This window comes from Cricetulus griseus, unplaced genomic scaffold, assembly GCF_003668045.3.
Source record: "Cricetulus griseus strain 17A/GY unplaced genomic scaffold, alternate assembly CriGri-PICRH-1.0 unplaced_scaffold_4, whole genome shotgun sequence".
Lineage (NCBI taxonomy): Eukaryota > Metazoa > Chordata > Mammalia > Rodentia > Cricetidae > Cricetulus > Cricetulus griseus.
The window spans coordinates 1,742,621-1,764,806 of record NW_023277141.1 but is presented as its reverse complement, the minus strand read 5'-3'; the positions used below and the strand labels follow the sequence as shown (position 1 = coordinate 1,764,806).

The 22,186-nt window shown below is 42.3% G+C and overlaps 1 pseudogene; it reads left to right on the top strand.

Annotated features, from left to right (window-relative positions):
* The first annotated feature begins 3,524 nt into the window (after nucleotides 1-3,524).
* Nucleotides 3,525-11,198, top strand: LOC100764212 (annotated as a pseudogene).
* Nucleotides 11,199-22,186: the final 10,988 nt, after the last annotated feature.

Here is a 22,186-nt window from a genome sequence, read left to right as displayed (position 1 = left end):
ACATTCAGTTATTTCTTGCCCAAAGTGAATATGTTTCTTCCAAACTCCACGAAAAACAAAACTATCTCAACTATCTCAACTTACAAGGGAAAAAAGAAATAAAATATTCTGAAACTCAAATTAGAGATACCTAATCCAAAATCCAAGCTTATCTCACATTGTCTACATACAATAAAGCTCTAATCTCTACACACTACCAAAATCCCCTAATTACAAATATCTAAATAAAAACCATCCCCCACATGAGAATGCACACATTAGATTCTCACCACTCGTAATGCAAAACAAATTCATACATTTTCCCAATTTTATGTCCTAAAAATTATACAGCCAATCATAATACTCTGAGTTTCTCCCCCATAAAGTCAGCAAGCACACCACCAAATTACACACAAGTATAATCACCCCACAATTCTCATTCCTTAAAATCACACACACACACACAATTACATAATAGTTTATTATAATTTAATATTAAAATACACTTTGTTTTAAATTCCTTTTACAGATCTGATTTTCACAGAATGGTTTATTATTATTATTATTATTATTATTATTATTATTATTGCCACTCTTAAGGTCCGAAAGGAGATACAAGGCTGACTTTTAAAGGCCAGTTATTCAATTGTGAAAAGTCACAGACATCAATAGCAACTAAAAGAGCTCCAACACTACAAAATGAAGGTTATATTTCTGGCTGATATCTATGCTTACAAGTCAAAAGTCGCCCATTTTTCAACAACATGAGAAATTTGTTTGCTCAACTGAGCAATGATTTCCAACACTTAGGAAGCTTCCTGAGAATGTATGGGACACGGCTGAGTTACACTTTCAAAGTTCACACCTCATTTATTAATTCTGCCCATCCACCCCCAACACACACACACACACATCAAAAACCAGACAGCCTACAGAATGATATTAAGAAGCCCTGGTCTGGGCACTTGCCAATGCCAGTGGTATAAAAACTCCCAGGTTTCCGGCCAGTATCGGGAGGGTCACACTGCCTGCAAGATACAAAGAAATAACTGTCAAAGGACAGAAACAGTGGTAACTGAATGCCCAGAAAGTTAGGCCTGACATTCCATTACCTATTTTTATGTAACTGATTCTGGACACTGCCATATTCGCCAAACGTTAAAAGGTATGCTTGCTCCAGCATCCTCCATGCTTGTGCAAGAGACCTCGTGCTGTGCTGAGCACTTGTGTCTAATAGAGCCCATAAGGAACAGATGCAGGGAGCAGAGGGAGGCTGGAGGAGCTTGCACTGGAACTCCAATAGCATGTGCAAACAGGAGTACTCAGGTGATGCATAGAGCATTGCAGGAGAGGAAAATAATGCTTGCGAAGCACCGCCCACCTCCCACCTGGCCTCATCACAGAACCTGGACACCCATACCTCCTTAAAATCAGGGATTACAGACCTTCCACCCATGCATTTAGCATCCTTACCCTAAGCTGTTAAAGAGGTTTAGTTCTTCAGATGGCATTTGTCTCCTTTGCACAGTTCAAAAATATTAGCATGTCCTCTACCATACTTTCTGAAAGCTCCCATAAGGAACACTGGTAGCCAAAATTTAAAAAAAAATCAGACCCAGGAGATACTCTGAGACAAGATTTACCTAGACTCTGCCTCTAGATTCTTCCTACAACATCCACTATGTCAAAATCTTTTTCACAAGGAAAGCTCTGCTAATAAATGTCAGTTCACAAGCTTTCTTATGAAATTGGTGTCACCCTAACTTTAATTGAAACTTGATAGTCTGGGTCCCTCTGAAATTCTTCTGGTCGCAAACCCCTGCCACAGCAGGAACACTACTGACTCCTACCAGGAATGTAGGGCTTGCACTCAGGAGCTTCTATGGCAGCTCTCTGAATTCTCAGTCCAGCTCCTTCCTCAACCATTTCCTAGCAACCCTTCCTGTCACAATATGAGACACAATGTTAACTTAGGAACCAGACAAGCTTTCTTTAAAGGGGTGCTACAACCATGCACCCACACTGAAAGGCACCTGCACTTTCAGTTATGATGCTGTATCATCATCAGAAAATATCACAAATCAAATGCATATTGAATTTACCAAACCTTGAAGCACTGTACCTAGCCTGACCCACCTTATTCATGTTCAGAACAGACACTATCCTATAATGGAGCAGAACTGTCCAATGTAAAGTTCTTTTTAAGATAGAATATCAAACATTTCCACTATTGAAAGCCAGGACTTGGTGTCTTCTAAACTAGTGTAAAAAACTCACAATATGGAAAATGCAAACAGCTTACAACAGTGTACAACATTTGGGACTTTTACCCAACATGCATTGCCATGTCATCTCCAGTCTGTGCTAAGGTCATACAAATGCAATTATTTTTGGTTGTGGATGCCTTTTGCATTAGCATCCTAACATTAAAAATTCTATTAAGTCAGAGATGCTACCAGGAATGTGATTGCAAGGACACCGGCATATAAAAAACCAAGATGGAACATACAGCTAGTGAATCCAGGATCATATTGGCGCTAGGAATAAGTTGGGAAATGCACACACAGAAATCAGTATTGAACAATGGAAAATGGAACCCTGGCTTTGTCAAAAATTACACAGGTAATGGGTTTTTATGCCTAGAAAATGGAGGCACCAAGCCTCTGTGTCTTGAAGTAGAAGGATGTTTTCTTTCTTCCTGTTCCTCACATTTAACCCTGTTCCCATTGAGGAGTTCAGGAGGGGCAATTTGTCACATAATCTTACACATTATTTTTTTTTTTGGTAGAGAACAGATTTTTAATTGTCAATTATCTGTTTGCAAAAAAAGGACTCAATACCACCAATGGAAAGAGAAGTATTTTCAATTTGATTCCCATGGGCTACTTATGCAGAGCATAGCCTTGATGGGCTGGGAAGTCATCAAAAGGGTGGCTGAGACTATCATGCTGCAGGGTGCAGACATCCCAGCACTGCCCTGGCTGGACACATAAGGACTGCTTCATAAAGAATGATATGGGCACCACAGGATGATCCAAGGATCTCCCAATATCATAATCACAAATATGTCTGGCTATGTTGCTTAGACCTCTATATTTGTCTGAATATATAATTGGTTGAGTAAGTGTAAACATTATAAAAATACTCACGAGCCTACCCTCAGTAGGAGTGATGCAAGATTCAGAATGGAGGAATAAAACAAGGTCTACTAAAGACGAAATGAAGGAAGAGAGCACCAGTGACCCCAGTGTGCTGTGACTGCAAGAAATCATTAAAATGTGCCTAGAGGCAAACACCACGTATGTGCAATCACCTCCAACAAGGATGCATCATTTGAACTGACCCCAAGGTCCTCATGCACCTGCTGCAACCCCTCACGGAATGTCTCCAGCCCTGTTTTACTCTCTGCCCCTCCCCCACTGTAGAATGCCCAATGCCACATTCTGGAGCAAATTACTTTTAAACTTTTCAAAGCTGTGGCTGGGTCTCTTGAGCCTCTGGCACATATTTGCGATCTTGTTGTGATTCCTCTGAGATTGATCACCATGGATCCTAGCAGACAGGCGTGGTTACTGTCCAAGCCTGTAGGAATAACTTCTGAAGGTAAGCCTGGAGCATCAGTGTGGTACCTGAGTCCCTGCCACTGGAAGTTTAAATCAGTTACTAGCAATGACTGACTAGACCAAGGGAGTGGGTAGGAAACAGCACTGGAGTTATGCAAGGACAACTCACCTTGGAAGCTGAAAAGGCTTATGGCAGAATGAAAAATGCCCATGGTGGAACTAAGTTAACCCAAGGAAGTATACTTGATCAGAAGATACAATGACAGGCCCTGGACTGGCTCTTCATGTGTGGCAGGCAGGTCTAATAAGCACAGTTTACAGATGTGGTAGAATGGTTCACTGTGGTGTCCCAGGGAAGGTTCGTGGGCAACAGTTGAGCTCTGGGTCATTTCTCCAAGCCGGTGGAACTTGTGCTATGAAATTATGGATCTCAGAAATTTATCTGGGCTACCCTAGACCTTAGAAGGACAGTGCAGAGAAATGGCCAGGCAGGAAACAGCCCAGTGGGGTGTTCTCTATGGGGATGGAGGTTTCTCTATCCACTGGCAGCCCAGATTTGCTCATGCCTTCCCACAAAGGAAGGCTTCTCTATCACCAGGTAGTTGATGTCTTCAGAAGCAGAGCAGTTAGGAAATGTCAACTAACAAAGAAATGGGTGATTGCTCTCAACTTTTCTCCCTACTTGTTTTGATAAAGCTTGAGGAGAACCTTGGCCGATTCCATGGCAGGTGAGTGTGACAGAGGAGGAGGGACAAATACACTAGGCAGACAGAGCTTAGTCAGAAGTTTTATTAGAAAAAGGGGTGGGAGAAAAGAGGTAAAGAGACTCAGACACAGAGATGCAGAGAGGACATAAGAGTAGAGGGAGACAGGAAAAGACCCGTATGCCCCAAGGGAACAGTGGATAAGACAGAGAGAAGTAGAAAGAGAGAGGAGGAGAGAGGGAGAGAAAGATCAGGAATCAGAGTGCAGAAAGACAGCAGGAAAGAGAGGGCTGGAAAGAGATCGTAAGCGGGCAGAGGTATTTCTTTTAAAGGGGTCCTTTGCACCTGGGCTGACTGGGCACTGCCTGAGTGCATTCTGCTCGTGACAGGGGAAGGCCAGAATAATGCCTGAAACCTTACACTACTTTTTAAAATACCAGTTTAGAGGTGTTGTCTTGCGAGTATTGTGCAGTTCCCTTAGCCCATGATGTAACTGACAGGAAGCCTCTCTTCCCCAATGCTGCTTTCTCTCAGGGAAGGGAGCTGGAGTGCTGTTGGTTTGGTTGGGTTCTGAATTGGTTGGATCCTTTTCCTGAGGCTTTAGAATGAAGCACTTGTCTTGGATCATGTTCTGTGTTAAGCAGAGCTAGGACATGTGTCCTGGCCATCATGTGCAAGCTTTTTGGACATGGCTCTCTTTGAGGGGGCCCCTCATGAGTTCCTACTTAACAAAAATAATTCCAAACAACTTCATCCCACTTGGCACCTGGATCATGACTATACACAACCCCAAAAGCATTCTTTTATATTGACTATACACAGCTCCCAAAACATTCTTTTATATTGGTGGGAGCACACAAGTAAAGGACCACATGTGGTTTTCATTTCATGGCCAACTGTGACAATACAAGTGACTGTGATAATACACAGAATCCCCCTGGAAGGCCCTCCATTCACCACTGCTGGGCTTTCAAGGACAAGGTACCAGGGAACTGTATAGGTATTTTACATTCAAGTGCTGTGAACAACATCTCCCAACCACAGTGGGGATCAATGATAGTCAGGGCATTGTGGAGCTGCCAGAATCTATCCCATTGCTCTTCTCTGTTGGAGGCATTAGGAGAGCGAGGAGAAGCATGGGTAGGACATGCTACGGGGTTGCCTCCAGGATACCGGAGTTCTGGCTTGGAGGGTAGCACAGAGGTGGTTTGGGTTTGTAGTGCTGGGCTACAAAGGGAAGGGGGTTTGAGAGTGTGGAAAGAACACCCAGAAAGGATTGAGGTCAATATATTTGAAACCTGACACCTTACAGCGGCCCTTCTGGAAACTGGCCCTCATTGATGGTGTCTTGCCTACTGCGTGCATCATTACTGGCATAGTGGTCCAGACAGAGTAACACTCATCCATCTCTAGGGAGAGAGCTAGAACACAGATGAGTTTTTTGCCGGGGATTCCCAAAAGAGACTCTCAGTGGTGGGAAAGCCTAGGGCTCCTCTCCACAGCAGCAATCAGGGAATGTTGGCAAATGGAGAGGAAGATCCCTGTTGGAACAATGCTCAGCCAGATGAACCCAGCAAGGAATTCCCTAGGGGACATCTCAAAACAGTACAATTTCCTCTTCCCCATGACATTCCCCCAAATACCTCTGACTACCAGGACAAGAGAGCTGCCCTCCTGTTTGTCTTTATCTTTCCAGCTTCTTCATTGGGTCAGAACGTGACTGTCAAACACACTGCCTCCATGTCTACATTTTCTACCCTGCCTGTTCTCCCACCTGTCCCGCAGCCAGGACCCCAATTATTCTGGGAGCGCCCAAAACCCCTCCTGACTGGAGGAATCTCTCCCTGGAATCCTGTAGTGCTATCTGCCTTGCCTGGGATGTCTTTGGTGGCAGAAGATGGAAGTATGACCCTGGGTACAGCTGTACCTCTGAGCATTGTGCAAGTGGCGACATCAGGCAGGCCTGTACAGCCCATGCCCAATGCCAACATTATCCTCACTCAGCTGTTCCTCAATTGTATTGTCCCTGTGTCACAAGGTGGGGATATGGGGTAACCGGCTTCAGTCTTCATAACAACACCTGCTGCAAATTCCTTCATAAATGCTCAAATTGCTTCGGCAGACCAGCCCCAAGAAGGATTGTGGGTCCTGGGCTCTCACCCTCCCACCACACAGCCAGTTGTCCAGCTGGTTCCTATCAGGTCACTAGTGAACTCAGAACCACCTCCAAAAGGAGCAGTTGGAGAGAATGGTCCAGCCAACGTCCAAACCAACTCCCCAGAAAACTGCTTGTCCAAACCAGACTGTGTCTATGGGGATATTAGGCACTGGCAGCATATCAAGACTCTGGTCCAACAGCACCTGTCCCGGATTCCAGACATGTAAGCTTTCTCCTGCTTCCTCATGTGAGTGTTACCCGTGCCTGTAATGTCCTACTGGGCTCCAACATGATGTCAGGTGGACAAGGAAGGTATTGAAGGTTACAGAACCACTCCAGAGAGTCACACTCTGAGAAAGAGGTGTCACACAGGGGATCCTGGGGTCCCAGAAAGCTAGGTTTTGGATTTAGGCCTTTCACTCCATTTGGTAGTTCTTTGCCTAAGCATTTTATCTTCTAGCATTGACCTTAGTGTTTAGAGTCCACAGCATGTCACAACCAGGATGGGGAAGAGTTCCATCTCCAGAAAGAACTGTACATTTGTCCCACACCCCACTGTCTGAGGAATTTCCCTTAAGCCAGAAAGGCTCTAGACTCTCTTTGGGGAAACTTTTGGTCTCTTTGCTCCATGTTTATCCTCAGCAGTGATTTGCACTGTTGCCCCAGTCATTGACCCTTGGTTCCAGATCATTCTGTGAATTGTGTCAGTCAGTTCAGTCATATCACCAAGTAGACTAGAAGACTGAAGCCACAGGCACAGTTATCTCACAGTTCTGGACACTGGAGACCCAGACAAGACCTTGAAGTGCCAGTTCTGATGAAGTCTCCATCGCTCTCTCACAGGACTAAAATAAAACTTGTGGATGCATCTTCTCTCTTCCAAGAAGAGCACTATCCCAAATTGAGAGCCCCACATCGTGACCTAAGCTTGGTTACCAACCAAGGCCCCATTTCTAATGACTTTCACTTTGATTTTGTCACCCACACTTCCATGTTGGGAACCTAAGCCCCATGCATTCTTCCACACACAGTGATAAAAGGAGACTCACATGGCAGGCTGGGAAACAGATATAGACCTTTGTGTTGATGTCTGCTGCATAATTAGGAGTTCCTAGTAGCTGACTTTATTCTGACTCAAGGTTATAGATGCATCTTGGGCTGGGTCTACTGGGTCCGGATTATTGGGTTGAGTGGTTCTATTGAACTACAGTCCAGTGCTTCAGTCCCTGACTGAGAGGAATCTTACCATGAATGTGGAGGAGGGCTTTTGGAGGGGTCTGCAGGAATTGCATTCTACAAGCAACTATGACTGGATGATCTTCTTTGAGATGGCTGAAAAGTGAGTCAAGGGAGTTTTGAACCAGGGTATGTGGAGAGCGGTCAATCATGGGTGGGCCTGTTGAGTCAGGATTCTGGAGGGGCCTGTTGAGTCAGGATTTTGGAGGAGGGAATATATAAGGGGTACTACTCAATTGGAGCTTGTTCTGGTGAGTTTGTCACCCACACACTTCAAGTAGGTTTACCGGATCCTTCATCCCCTGGTGGTAATCCATGAGGTCCAGGATACTGTTCTCACTTCCTGGAGTGTTGACCTATCTGCCCGCATGGTCCCAGCAGCTCTGCCTTCATTGGCCATGAATCTATCACTGCCTTTCTTTTGAAGGTCAGAGAGGGAAAATGACCCATTCCAGCCCTGTTGGGTCTCCTCCAGCACTGTGGATTTTACAATGCAAGCATGCTCAACAAGTCTTAAGCTGGTACTGAGCCAATGCTTTTTGACAGTAGAGACCACTGCATCCCAAGAGGCAGGGTTCAGTTGTATCCTTATGTACCTGGATTGGCTGTGAAAAGAAGCATGCAGAGAGGAAGAAAGCATCTTACACATTTGAGCATATGTCTCTGGTCTTTCTGTCTTTTTTCCATGTGATGCTTTCATGCACACAAGCCAACTAAAAGCTCTCAGAGGGAAGCAGCCATACCTCTCAGTTTCCCTTCTACTTTCTCCTGCCATCTCCTGGGCCCTTGTTTCCCAGGTCATTCCAGGTCTCCCAGGCTCAGCTTCAGCATCTCTGGATCTGGTTCAAGATCCCTGATGTACTCCATCAATCATATCTGTGGCCATATTACCAGTAAGAGTTTCTGTGTGGCTCTAGGCAAGGAAAAGATAGGCCTTAAGGAAGAGTCACATGAAAGTCCTTCTTGGGCCACCTCAAACTGATTTGATTTCCACAAATACCAAGGGAATATAATGTGCCCCCAGAGCTGTGGTTATGTTCCAAGATCAGCAACTTCATGGGACTGTACCAGATCATCCCAAGACCCTGCACCTGTGATCATCTTCAGTAATCTCTTGGCTGGTCCCTGGCCTCCCTCATCCTTAGGTTTACAGAATTTGAGAGTGCAGAAGAGATGGAGAATTCAAGGCTGGAGATGGAGAATTCAAGGCTGGAGATGATGAGAGGTATCCAGTACCAAGTTCTTACACCCACAAGGCAAGATCCTCCAAGGCCCCCAGCTCCTGAGGTGTTTAAGGAACCAGGTAGTGATCATATAACTTTAGGTCTCTATGCAGAGCTTGAATCAGTCAAAATGGATTTTTGCCCTAAACATAGGCTTCTTCCTTCAGGTTAGGGCATTATCTATGTAACCTGCGGACACTTGCAGCTCTTAGTCTTGACATGGGTAATCACTGAGCTGGCCACCATATGATCAGGACCTGGCCACTAAGATTGGAGTGTACCTGAAATATTGGTGGCTCCAAATGCTCTCCCACATGACTGTCCTAAACATATCAACCATTTGCAATGTCCCCTCTGATATATCTTTTGGATTGGCTTATCCTAGGCCATTGTGGTTCCTCTGAACTATGGTCTACATGGCATGGTTAGGGTGGAACTGAACCCTATCTATGTATCATCATGTTCTCCTATCTCCTATCATGCAACTCCATGAAGACTGCTCTCAAGACTGACCCTGCCTGCCTCCCAGTACTCAGACACAGGCAATTACGAAAGATTGAGGCACCCATGGAAATTCCACCTGAAGACATGCAGGAGTACATGGATATTATGGACTGGCTAGAGAGGCTTCCAAAGTCATTCACAGGAGTGCCCACAGAAAAGGAGGAAGAGGAGAAGAGTGGGCCAGAGCAGGAAGGAGAAGACTTCTACTCAGATGCAGGAGTCCTGTGATACATTGATGAGCTGTGCTCCGAGAAACAATTCTTTGAACAAGTGAGCTGCACCTGGAGCCTGTGTGCCGGCCAGATTCTGAGTTTGGCATCCCAGTACTTGTAACTGAGCCTGCTTCCCTACCTTCAGGGTACTCTCTGTCTCTGTCTCTGTCTCTGTCTCTCTCTGTCTCTCTCTCTCTTTCTCTCTCTCGTGTGTGTGTGTGTGTGTGTGTGTGTGTGTGTGTGTGTGTGTTGGTTGGTTGTCATCATGATTTTGCAGCAACATAGAAATCCCTGTCCCCGGTACTCACTCCTTATCCTTCTGTTTATAGATGAAGGCCATAATAAACCCCAAATTTGTGGTAGAAATCCTATCTTCCAAACCAGAGATGGACATACTGTCTCTAATGAAGGACCTGGAGTATGAGGAAGAACTCAGTGTTGAGCAGGTAGATAGGGAAGGGTGAACACCAGGGACAACAAGAAAGAAGCAATTGGTAGGCAAGAGGCAAGCAGACACCAGGGAGACAGGACACATGGAGATATTAGGCAAACTGGGTGGGGCATGGAGGACCCCAAATAGAGTGTTGTGCTGAGGGTCACCAGGTGGACAGGACCCTTCTCTTAAGAAACATGTGACCTACAGGGGCTTCACCTGCCTGGGGATTCACCAAGAAGGGGATGCAGGTATGGACATGGGGAGGAGGTGAAGTGCATACCTGCAAGGAACCAGGCATGTCAGCAAGCACACCCTTGGGCTCTGACACTCAGAGACAGTTGAATATTCCCTTAACTACCTCCACCCAAAAGTTTGCCCACTGAGCATTGCATTCCAGACTAGGATGAGTCTTATATTCCCCTTTCTTCCTGCAGCATCTAGAGGAGGACTGCCTGGCTTTGAAGAAGAAATGCTGTAAGAAGGCACCTCTGAATGCCGGTGCCCCTCAGATACTTTCCAATGCTTCTTTACCAACTGTCTGCCAAGGCACAAAGAGAGATGACCATGGTCCCCAAAGGGAAGACAGTACACCGAAAGGTTCCTTACCGTGCCTTATTTAGATCATCAGTGTCCTGGAGCTACCAATGAAGAAATATGGGGGCCTAGGCCTACTGACTTCCAAATTAGTCAGTGTTTACACTCACTGGGAGATGTTGGGTCCACTGCTATTCCCTATGGCAGAAGAGCCCATCCCCAAAGCCCAGGGTCCAGATGTGCAATGAGCCTCAGAGGAGTTTCTGCTATGGAGGAATTCCAAGAGTCACTGGGAGGAACCATCGAGGACAAAGAGGAGCTCCCCAGCTTGTCCTTCCTCCTGTGGTCCCAATAGAGGCTGGTGCCATGGAAACTGTCTGGCTACTTGTGCCCCTATACAGGTCTCTCTGACTCTGCTAGTATCCCCATACACTTATCTCAAAAGATAAAGTACCTCAGTCCTGATCCATCTTCAACTGACAAGTCAAATAAGCAAGCTCTCATTGGAGGCTTGACTCCAGTGGGAAAGAGGTCCAAATTAGGGCTTTGTCATGGGATGTTTGAAGGGCCACTCTCTGCCCTGGGGCTCACTCACCCCTTGCAGGCACAGAAGAAGAAGTTTGAGTCACTAGGCAACTGGAAGAGGTAGAAGAGGCACTGAGCCACCTGTGTGATTTCCCCTCAAAGCAGGCAGAGTTTCGCTCCGCCTCTACCCGGCACCCCCATACCAAAAAATGAAAAAGAAAACACACTGAGCTCATGCTCATTCAGGGCTGCTACAGCTGGTGCTAAGTTCTAGAAGGCAAGAGGCACTGGATAATAAAGCCACGGATGAGGTTTGAGCCAAGGAGTGGGAGGGTATTATTTAGATGTTTGTAAGTTACAGTGAATAAATGTAATTTTGTTGAAAATGGTGTTAGGGCCATGTCTTAGGTTTTCTATTTCTGTGAAGAGATGCCATGACCACAGCAACTCTTGTAAAGGAAAACAATTAATAAGTTTGCCTACACTTCTGGGATTAATGTAATCTTTCCTAAGAAGGACAACAATGGAATTTAAAAATAAAAAGATTCACGTTACCCAACTAAAGGTGAGATTTCCAGGATTAACTTCATCAACCATGGTTTGCATTCCATTTATTAGACTAGACTGAGAGATCACTGGATTTCAGCAACTTGTTGAATGAGCAGATGTCAGCATCGGGACAGAGTTCATTAGGCAGAGAAGGCATCCTTCATGTGTGGAATGGGAGCCTGCAGAGCTGTACATGGTGTGCAGTGATCTCAGCCTATACCAGGCTTGGTCTGACTGTGATTGTCTCTGTCTCTGTGTCTGTGTCTCTGTCTATATCTCATTGTCTCTCACAGTCTCTCAGTCTCTCTGCTTTTGACTCTGCATCGTAGTTGAAAACAAGCACCTGTACCTGATCTGGACAGGTCTATGCCTGAACAGAGGCTTGATCAGTGACTCACTATGTCTCTGTCTCTCTTCTCTAACTGTACCTCATTGACATTCTCTGTCACTGTCTCTGTGTCTCTGTCTCTGTCTCTATCTCTGTCCCTGCAACCAGCACTGAATCCTAGAGCTGTATCTCGTCTGGTCTGGACAGGTCTCAGGCTGCCTACTTGGCAGCTGTGCTTGTCAACTCTGATTAGAGAGTCTCTGACCTCTTCTCATCATTGACTTTGGTGAATGCTTTAGCTTCTATCTAGAAAACTCTGATGTTTTAGACAAGGACTGTGAGGGAGCTATGCCAGCTATCTCTCGGAGCTGATCTCAGAAATGGAAATAATAATGTTGGCCTTCCATAGAGGATGAAACATGTCCCCAATTTCTTTCTTTCTGCTGCTGCTAGTGGTCAATGTCTCCCCATGAGTCAATAAATTTCCTGTAAGTTACATGTCTGATTCCTACAGAGTAATGAAAGACATGCTATCCAAATGCACAGTGGCAAAATTGAGGTGCATGCTATTGGCCTGAAGGTATCTGCCACTTTCTAAATAAATGGGTGCTTACTTCCAAGTGGCTTATACCATAATTAGGCTGCTAATATTTCTAAAGTTTATGTATTTCACAAACCCAAAGGACATTTGTAAGTTCAAGGGAGCCTAATCAGACAAATTCAAATGTTTCCTAAGATGCACTACAGATAAATAGGATTCAGCATTTGCAGGTGCCTCTCACCCTATTCTCATCCTCATCGCAGGAAAACTCGGGAACGACCCACATCCACTTACCAACTGCACATCCAGTTCCAGGATGGAAGAAATATTGGTTTCTAAACTTAAAATCTTCCTTCTACACTGCTGCCGACTGGCTAGTTCTAAGAAGTACCAGACAGTCTCACAAAGCCTGGACTGGGGCAGAGTGAGGAAACATTGCAGCATGTGGCAGCACCAAACATGGATTACCCAAAAAGATGTTCAACCTCAAAGATGGTCAACACCACCTCACATCAGCAGGAAGCAGTTTCCAGGATTTGAAGTCCTTATTCCCTAAACTGCCAAGTCTATTACCACACCACTTAAAAATCTGTGAAGGTTGGAATGAATTTTGGGCATCAGACTGGTCTGCACCTGATCACCTGGCATAATGCATGTAGGCGGTACTCTTGTCACTCCAGTCAGCGTTCCTTGTGTAGTAAGTCTGCAGTAAAGTCAGACAACACCCAATAGTCTCTCTCTCTCTCTCTCTCTCTCTCTCTCTCTCTCTCTCTCTCTCTCTGTCTCTGTCTCTGTATCTCTCACTCACCTTCTGTTTTCTCTCTGCTCTCTGCTCTCCTCTTACTCTTACATTCTTTGTCTCTTCTCATGTCTCTCCCACTCTTCCTCTCCAACCATGTCTGAAATTCTATGGTTAATTTACTCTCTATGCTTAATGTTCCATTGGTAAGTGTTCCATCTTCAAACAAGCATTCCCCTTCCATGTAAACAAAAGATCAAGATTGGCGCTATAAAAACACGGACTCTCTCTCTCTGTGAACACTCTTCCCAGCCATGCTGTGGTGAGTTGGAGACCCAGGATATCTTTTTTTCAGACAGACCAACCAGTGAGACACCACTTCACATATGTATGATTCAAAAGGATGAGGACCAGCACGGCATAAACAGATTCTCTAGTGTGTTTCCCTTTTAAGCCTTAGGCAGTTTCTTCCCACTGTTTCCTGTGACCTCAATTCAGCTGGACTTTTGGGGCATTTTTTGTTCTGCACTTGGCCGCCAGTTTAGGTTGACTCTAAGTGCTGAGTTCTTCCTTACGGAGACACCATCAGCCTTTTCCATGAGAAATACATCTTATGTTTATGGGATCCTTCTGGTTATTATATCTGTGGAAAAACTGTTCAAGGGTTTTTGTGGAAGAATATAAGGACAATGGAATTTGAAAATGAAAAGACTCACATTACCCACTAAAGGTGAGTAATCCATGACTAACTTACTCAAGCAGGGTTTACATACTATTTATTAGAATAGACTGTCATATCACTGGACTTCAGCAACTTGTTGAATAAGCTGATGTCAGCAGTGGGACAGAGTTCATTAGGCAGATAATACATCCTTCATGAGTGTGGAGGGAGCCTCCAGAGCAGTCCATGTAATGAGTGATATCACCCTGAATCAGGATTGATCTGACTGTGTCTGTCTCTGTCTATGTGTCTGTGTCTCTGTCTATATCTCATGTTCTCTCACTGTCACTCAGTCTCTCTGTATTTGACTCTGCAGCCTAGTTGAATATGACAACCTGTACCGGGTCTGGACAGTTCTATGCCCGTACCGAGGCTTGGTCATTGACTCACCATGTCTCTGTCTCTCTTCTTTATCTATACCTCCATGTCTTTCACTGTCTCTGTCTCTCTGTCTCTGTCTCTGTCTCTATCTCTGTTCCTGCAACCAGGAATGGATCCTGGAGCTGTACAGGTCTGGGCTGGACAGGTTTCAGCCTTGGTTGTGGGCAGTTGTGCTTGTGAATTGTGTTAAGGGAGTCTTTCTCCTCTTCTCATCATTGCCTTGGGTGAATGTTTTTTTTTTTCTTGTATCTCAAACAATGTGATGCTTTAGAGGAGGACAGCTAGGGATCTATACCAGCTTTCATGAAGAGCTGATGCTTGAAATGGGGATCATAATGTTGGCCTTCTATAGAGGATGAAACATGTCCCCAATTTCTATCTTTACTCCTGCTAGTGGTCAAAGTCTCCCCATGAGTCGATAAATTTGCTGGAAGTTATATGTCTGATTCCTACAGAGTAAAGAAGGACATGCTATCCCAATGCACAGTGCCAAACTTGAGGTGCATTCAATTGTCCTGAAGATATCTTCCACTTTGAAATTTCATGGATGCTTACTTCCAAGTGATTTATACCATATTTAGGCTGCTAATATGTCTAAAGTTTATGTTTTTCACAAACCCAAAGGATTCTTGTAAGTTCAAGGGAGCCTAATGGGACCAATTCAAACGGAAACTAAGATTCAATACATATAAACAGGATTCAGTGTTTATATAGCCAGTTTATAGCCAGTCTCCCTATTCTCATTCTCATCTCATGAAAACTCTGGAACAACTGACCTCCTCTTACCAAATGCTCCTCCAATTCCAGGATGGAAGAAACATTGGTTTCTAAACTTAACCTATCCTGTCTACACTGCTGAATATGGGCTAGTTTTAAGAAGTTCCAAATAGTGTTACATAGCCTGGACTGGTGCTGAGCACGGAAATATTGCAGGATGTTGCAGCACCAAACATAGATTACCCATAAAGATTTTCAACCTCAAAGATGTTCAACACCTCCTCACATCAGCAGGAAGCAGGTTCCAGGATTTAATTCCTTATTCCCTAACATTCCTAGTCTATTACCCCAACATTTAGTAATCTGTGAAGGTTGGAATGAGGTTTAGTCATCAGGCTGTACAGAACACATGTATTGGATAGTAAATTATTCTAAGAAAACTGTGCTTCTTAGCTGTTCCCTAATTGTTCTTCCCATGTTATGAATAGAAAGAATCCCAATTTTTCCCATTGTGTGATTGTCAGGCAAAAATAATGATATTAGGGTATGATACAATACCCAGAAAGTAACACAATACCACACAAACACGAACTCACATTACAACTTTCTTTGCTTTCTCCTTTGCACTTATGTCTATCTAAGTTTTAAGCATTTTTTTTGTATCTTCTATCTCAGTTTTTTTATACAGCTTCTGGAAAACACAAATGTATGTGAAGGCATAAACCAAAAGTATGCTCAATTACACAACAAGGTCGCTTGCTCAACTATGTTTATAGCAATATTACTGAAATTAGACAGATATTTGAAACAACTTTGTTGCCCTTCAACTGGTGAATGGGTAAAGAAAATATGTCACATTTACCCAATGGAATACTAATCACCCAAAATGACATCCCAAAACTTGAAGGCAAATGCACAGAAGCAGATGAATTCATCATGACTGAGGTATCCAAGAAACAAAAAATTAATATGTACCCACTAATAATAGGATATCAGACATAAAACAAAAGACACCTAGCCTACAATCCAAAACCATGGACAAGATACATACCGCTTGCAGAAACAGATGGAAGCAGATGCAGAAATCCATCACTAACCATTTTGCTAAGTTCAGGGATTCAATTCACAGTGAAAAAGGAGAAATATTATGAACAACATAGTCAAGAGAATGATGGTGGGACCCATAGAATCAAATGACATGAGCTAGTGAGAGATCACTGGAACTGGTCTGAAAAGGAGGGAAACAACATAGGACTGAAATCTACTCCCTTAATTCAGGTAACAATGGTGATTGTCAGGCAATATATGGTCTCTCTCAGTGGGTCGAAGTTCTAAAGTTAATGCACAAACTGACCCGATGGAATCCATTCTATATGAAAAGATAACTTAGTTAGCCTTGGTATAGAGTTATGGTAGCAAGAGAGTTTCCTTGTTCTTGCCTCAACTTGATAATAGGTCAGACTTTGGATATTTCCTAAGGTAGGCCTTACCAGCTCCAAGCAACAAATGATATGATGGGGGAAAGAGGAGGTTGCATGAGGAGAGGAGGGAAGGTATTAGAATATAAAAATAAATACAAATATAAAATATTAAAATAAATACATTAATATCTATATCTATATCTATATCTCTTACTATCAATGGACATAATATATTTATAAAAATACACAGTCTAATAGACTGTATATCACTGAAAAGAATATATCACCTTTTTGGCAAACACGAAACACAGACCAACATTAAATACAGTAACTCATATTAAAAGAGTGGAAATAATTATTCATCCAAATGGACAAAAGAAATATTATGGGACTATGATGGTTCCACAGTTATCAGAATAGGGTCCGGGACCTCCAGTTTGGTCATTTCAGCTGTTTCTGTGGATATCTCCTGCATGGTATTGACCCATTTGCACATCATCCTCTGCTTTCTGAAACTGGGTTCCAGGAGTTCAGCACATTGTTTAGCTTTGCATGTATTCTTCTGCTTCCATCAGCTACTGGGAGAAGGCTCCAGGATGGCATATAATGTAGTCATCCATCACATTATATGGGAACTCCATTTAAGTAGCCTCTCCACTATTACTTAGATTGTTATATGGCATTATCCTTGTGGATCCCGATATATTTGCTTAGTGCCATATTTCTTTTTAAGCCTATAATTTATTCCTTTATTAAGGTATCTGTTTGCATGATGACATCTATTCTTCCCATTAATTAATCTTCCTTATCCCACATGTTCTTCGATCACTTCCTATTCTCCCCTCCTCATTCTCCTACCTACCACCTCCTTCCCTATTGCTCCTAAATTATTCAGGAGATCTTGTCCTTTTCCCCTTCTCTGGGGACAATGTATGTCTCTCTTAGCATCCTACTTTTTCCTAGCTTCTCTGGAGTTGTGGATTGTAGGCTAGTTCTCATTTGATTTAAGTCCAATACACATACATTAGTGAGTACATAACATATTTGTTTTTCTGAGTATGGTTTATCTCATTCAGGATAGTTTCTTTTAGTTCCATGCATTTGTTTCACTGCTTTTTTCCAGTGACTATTCCTCCATTGATTAATTGTATCACATTTTCTTTATCTATTCTTTAGTGGAGCAACATTATGGTTGTTTCCATGTTATCTTATTCCAAATACTGCTGTTATGAACATAGCTGTACAGATGTCCATGTAGTATGAATGTACGTCATTTGTCTATATAACATATCTCCTGGACATGTTGAATGAGTTGATTTAAAGAGCCAATGAATAGGTAGGAAAACTCAGGCGGGCTCCATAAAATTTTAGTCTCTCTTTCAAATTCTGGTTTGTCTGTTTTCCACCATGCATGAAGTAAAAAACTCCAGGAAAGGTCCCAAATTAACCAGTCACTATATGTATAATCCTTGAGTAATACATTTTGTTTCATGGTAAACATGTCCACCATTAATAGTGTGAGATTGTCATATCTAATGTTAGTCATCAAAGAATTATAGATACCTATATACCTTGGGAAATTACACAGTCCATCAGGGACTCAATCTTTATTTATTCTTGAATTTCCATAGAAGAAAGAAACTTGACCATGTCTGTAGAATGTAGACTCTACTAACTCCAAGTAATAAGATGAAAACCACCCAAGCAAAGAACAAACAATTAAATAAACAAAAAATACTAGCTGTATTTAGTAAAACAATTTTTCTTCAGGATAGAATTTCAAATTAAAAGGCAATCTCTTTCAGTATTTCTGGTTCAGTCAGTTGGTTCTGTACAGAGCATTCCCTGTACTTCTCAATTACATGCCAATCACAAGACTCCCATGTTGCAAAACACAAACTTATACAATTTTGTTCATGACTGATTCTCCAAACTTGACTCAGTGGCATTGTGTTGGGGATGGATATGGTAGAAGAACCTCATTTCCAAGGGTCAGATTCCTTCCCCTACAATCAAAGGCTCCTCCACAATTTTGAGAAAGCATTTATTGATTCTATTAGATGAAAGGACTCTAGAAGGCTCTGAAAGAAAATTTTCAACACTGGTCCATGAGGAAGAAACTAATACTGCATTGTGTGTAGCAACAGAGTCCTAGCATGAACTGTGTGTCAGGAGTCTAAACTGTCTTCAAACACTAAGTTAAAATGTGAGGGACTCACAATGGATTCAAGTGGTGCTGACACAGTGAATACAGACTTTTATAATCCTTCAGATATATTAAGATAGACACATGTATATATTTAGAGACTAATAATCCTGAGAATAATAATCCAGGAAGAAAAAGAGCTTAAAATCTTACAGAATGGATGCAACGATGGAAAACTCAACTCTTGATGGCTATTTCAAGGCCTTGATTTTTACTCCAAGTTTACTTCTTAAGAAAGACGATTTCCCTTAGAGTCCACCTTGTTGCTTACCTTCTTTAGTGGTGTGGATTGTATGCTGGTGACCCTTTGCTCTATGTGTAAAATCAATATATGATTGAGTGCATATCCAGCAGCAGATGGAAGTAGAAGCAGTTACTCACAGCTAAACATGGAATAGAACTTCAATCCAGATGCAGAGAAGGAGGAGTGATGAGCAACGCAGTCAAGACCAGGCTGATGAAACCTATAGAAACATGGGACCTCAACAAGGGGAAGCTCTTGGGCCCCAGACAGATGACTGGAAATCCAGCATGGACGTGTTCCACATGCAAGGGTTGTGGGCATCAGTAAGGAGGCCTCAGAAATCTATGGGGACTCTTGTAGTAGTTTAGTACTTATCCCTAGCATAGAAATGGAATTTGGGATCCCATTTCACATGAATGAATACTCCTAAGACTAGACACATGTGTGAGGGCCTAGGGCCTACCCCAAAGGATATCACAGATGGCAAAGACCCACATGGAAGTTGTCACTCTCCCTTTGGAGAAGAAATGGTATGGGATAGGTAGGGTGTTATTGGAAGGCAGGGGAGGAGAAGAAGTAGAGGGAACTGGAATTGACATGTGAAAAAATATTGTTTGTAATTTAAATTTTAAAATGGAGAAAAAAAGGAGTTTATCAACCTATGAAAGCCTTTACATAACTTTTTCTCAAACTAGATTCAGTGATGTTATTTGTAGTTGACAATACTCATGCCAGATACAAAGTTATTGTTTATGGCCTTGTCCATGGCCTGAGTAGAGTCACCTCTCAACTTGTGAATATCAAAAGCTTTATAGGAAACATGTATAGGATAGTACATTATAATATGAATTATGTGCTTCTCAAATGTTCTCTAATTGTTGTTCCCATGTTATGGAAAGAAAGAATCCCACTGTGATTGCCAGGGAAAAATAATGATATTAAGGTATGACACAATACCCACAAAGTAACAGAATCCCACACAATCTTGACCTCACATTACAAATTTCTTTACCTTCTCCTTATCACAATAGTCTATCTGTAAGTTGTAATGATTTTTTTTTGCTTCTTCTATCTCAAAATTTACTTGTACAGCTTCCTGAAACTACACACACACACATGTGAAACCATTTACCCAAAGGATGCTCAATTAAACCACAAGGTCACTTACTCAACTATGTTCATAGCCGAATTATTTATGCTACAAGATATTGGAAACAAACTTAATGCCCATCAACTGCTGAATGGATTTTTAAAAATGTGGTACATTTATCCAATGGAGTATTACTCAGCAGTAAGAAAAATGGACGTTGAAAATTTGTAGGCAAATGCACATAACTAAAAAACCATCATGAGTGAGGTATCCAAGAAACAAAAATATAGCATGTACACACTCATAAGTAGATAGAATAAATAAAGCAAAAAATTAGCCTACATAAAAAAACCTGGACATGCTACAACCCTCTTGCAGAAACAGATTGAAGCAGATGCAGAAATCCAACAATAACTATTTTGCTAAAATCCTGGAGTAAGTACAAAGTGATAAAGGTGAAATATTATGAAGAATGGAATGAAAACCTTCATGGGAAAACCCACGGAATCAGCTGACCCAAGCTAGTGAGAGGAATCTCTGGTTCGAAAAGGAGGGTAACCACATAGGACTAAACTCCACTCCCTTTATTCACATAACAATGTTGATTGTCAGACAATATATGGTTGCTGGCAGTGGGTAAATATACTAAGTATAATACACAAACTGAATTTTAGAGCTCATTCTGTATGGAAAGATACCTTGTTCAAAACTCGACAAGGGATAACGGTGGCTAGAGTGGATCATTTGTCCTGCGACAAATAGATAATAAGCCAGACTTAGGGTATTACCTAGGGGAGCCCTTACTAGTTCCTAGGAACAAATGACAGGTAGGAGGTAATAGTGGGTAACAGCAGGAGAGGATGAGGAATGTAATTGGAATATGAAAATGAATTGATAAAAAAGAAATAAAAAGAATTTACAACCACATGTCATTTATATCTCTTAGTATAAGTGGACATAATATATTTATAAAAAGATACAGGCTAAAAGATTGTATATGAAAAGAGGATCTCTCCTAGTTCTGCAAACATGAAATACAGCTCAACATTAAAGACACTTAATACTTCATATTAAAAGTTTGTAAAATAGTTTTCCAATGAAAAATAATTTCCAATGAAATGGACATAAATAAACTTATGGTACTATGATGGCCCCCCTTTGTCAGATTGTGGTGCGTGAGCTCACAGTTGGTCAGGTCTTCTGTTTCTCGGGGTCTCTCCATCCTGGCATTGACCATTTGATCTTCATTCCTCCCTTTCTGTCACTAATTTATTGGAGTTCTGGTCATTCTTTACCTTTGTGTGTATTCTTCTGCTTCCATCAGCTACTGGGTGAAGGCTCTATGATGGTATCACATTATAGGGGAAGGGCATTTAAGTTAGCCTCTCCACTATTGCTGAGATTGAGAGTTGTGATTACCTTTGTGGATTACAGGACATTTGCCTAGTGCCATATTTCTCTTTTAACCTACAATTTATGCCTTTACAAAAGTATCATTTTCTTAGCTCTCATCTATTCTTCCAGGTAATCTATCTGTCTGATCCCTCATGTTCTCCTATCCCCTGGTCTTCTCCGCTCCTCTTTCACTTACCTACCACCTCCTTCCCCATTTACCCAAATATTTTGGAGATCTTGTGCCTTTCCCCTCCCTGAGGAAACACACACACACACACACACACACACACACACACACACACACACACACACACATATATATATATATATATATATATATATATATGTATCTCTTAGATTGCTACTTGTTCCTACCTTCTCTGGAGTTCTGTATTGTAGACTAGTTATAATTTGCTCCATGTCTAATATTCATACATTACTGAGTACATAACATGTTTGTCTTTCTGTATATGGGTTACCTCATTCCAGATGGTTTCTTCTAGTTCCATCCATTTGTTTCTTTGTTTTTTCCAGTGAGTAGTACTCCAATTTTTTTTTATCCATTCTTTAGTTGAGGGACATCTTGGTTGTTTCCAGATTTTTGCTGTTACAAATAGTGTTGTTATGAACATAGTTCTATAGATGTGCAAGTTGTATGAATATACATTATTTGGGTACATGCCAAAGAGAGGAATAACTTAATGGTGATATAAACTGATATCCACTTTTCAGAGAAACTTCCATACTGACTGCCAAAATGGTTGTGCAACTTTTCACTCC